Raw genomic sequence first — 1,717 nt, forward strand, 5'->3', positions numbered from 1 at the left:
ACCCCGCCATCACTAGCTGGAGGCTGGCTGCTGGAGGCTGGCTGCAGCTCCTCCACCCCGCCATCAGCTGCTGGAGGCTGGCTGCTGCTCCTGCACCCCGCCATCAGCTGCTGGAGGCTGGCTGCTGCTCCTCCACCCAACCATCAGCTGCTGGACGCTGGCTGCAGCTCCTCCACCCCACCATCAGCTGCTGGACGCTGGCTGCAGCTCCTCCACCCCGCCATCAGCTGCTGGAGGCTGCCTGCAGCTCCTGCACCCCGCCATCAGCTGCTGGAGGCTGCCTGCAGCTCCTGCACCCCGCCATCACCAGCTGGAGGCTGGCTTCTGCTCCTCCACCCCGCCATCAGCTGATGGAGGCTGCCTGCTTCTCCACCCCGCCATCACTAGCTGGAGGCTGGCTGCTGGAGGCTGGCTGCTGCTCCTCCACCCAACCATCAGCTGCTGGACGCTGGCTGCAGCTCCTCCACCCCACCATCAGCTGCTGGACGCTGGCTGCAGCTCCTGCACCCCGCCATCAGCTGCTGGAGGCTGGCTTCTGCTCCTCCACCCCGCCATCAGCTGCTGGAGGCTGCCTGCTGCTCCTGCACCCCGCCATCAGCTGCTGGAGGCTGGCTGCTGCTCCTGCACCCCGCCATCAGCTGCTGGAGGCTGGCTGCTGGAGGCTGGCTGCAGCTCCTCCACCCCACCATCAGCTGCTGGACGCTGGCTGCAGCTCCTCCACCCCACCATCAGCTGCTGGACGCTGGCTGCAGCTCCTGCACCCCGCCATCAGCTGCTGGAGGCTGGCTTCTGCTCCTCCACCCCGCCATCAGCTGACGGAGGCTGCCTGCTTCTCCACCCCGCCATCACTAGCTGGAGGCTGGCTGCTGGAGGCTGGCTGCAGCTCCTCCACCCCACCATCAGCTGCTGGACGCTGGCTGCAGCTCCTGCACCCCGCCATCAGCTGCTGGAGGCTGGCTTCTGCTCCTCCACCCCGCCATCAGCTGACGGAGGCTGCCTGCTTCTCCACCCCGCCATCACTAGCTGGAGGCTGGCTGCTGGAGGCTGGCTGCAGCTCCTCCACCCCGCCATCAGCTGCTGGAGGCTGGCTGCTGCTCCTGCACCCCGCCATCAGCTGCTGGACGCTGGCTGCAGCTCCTCCACCCCGCCATCACCAGCTGGAGGCTGCCTGCTGCTCTTCCACCCCGCCATCAGCTGATGGACGCTGGCTGCAGCTCCTCCACCCCACCATCAGCTGCTGGAGGCTGGCTGGCCGCTGGAGGCTGGCTGCTGCTCCCACACACCGCCATCAGCTGCTGGAGGCTGGCTGGCTGCTGGAGGCTGGCTGCTGCTGCTCCTCCTCCCCGCCATCACCAGCTGGAGGCTGGCTGCTGCTCCTACACCCCGCCATCAGCTGATGGAGGCTGCCTGCTCCTCCGCCCCGCCATCACCAGCTGGAGGCTGGCTGCTGGAGGCTGGCTGCAGCTCCTTCACCCCGCCATCACCAGCTGGAGGCTGGCTTCTGCTCCTGCACCCCGCCATCAGCTGCTGGAGGCTGGCTTCTGCTCCTCCACCCCGCCACCAGCTGCTGGAGGCTGGCTGCTGCTCCTGCACCCCGCCAGCAGCTGCTGGAGGCTGGCTGCTGCTCCTCCACCACCCAACCATCAGCTGCTGGACGCTGGCTGCAGCTCCTCCACCCCGCCATCAGCTGCTGGTGGCTGGCTGCTGCTCCTGCACC

Source organism: Nothobranchius furzeri, chromosome 19 (assembly GCF_043380555.1).
Source record: "Nothobranchius furzeri strain GRZ-AD chromosome 19, NfurGRZ-RIMD1, whole genome shotgun sequence".
Classification (NCBI taxonomy): Eukaryota; Metazoa; Chordata; class Actinopteri; order Cyprinodontiformes; family Nothobranchiidae; genus Nothobranchius; species Nothobranchius furzeri.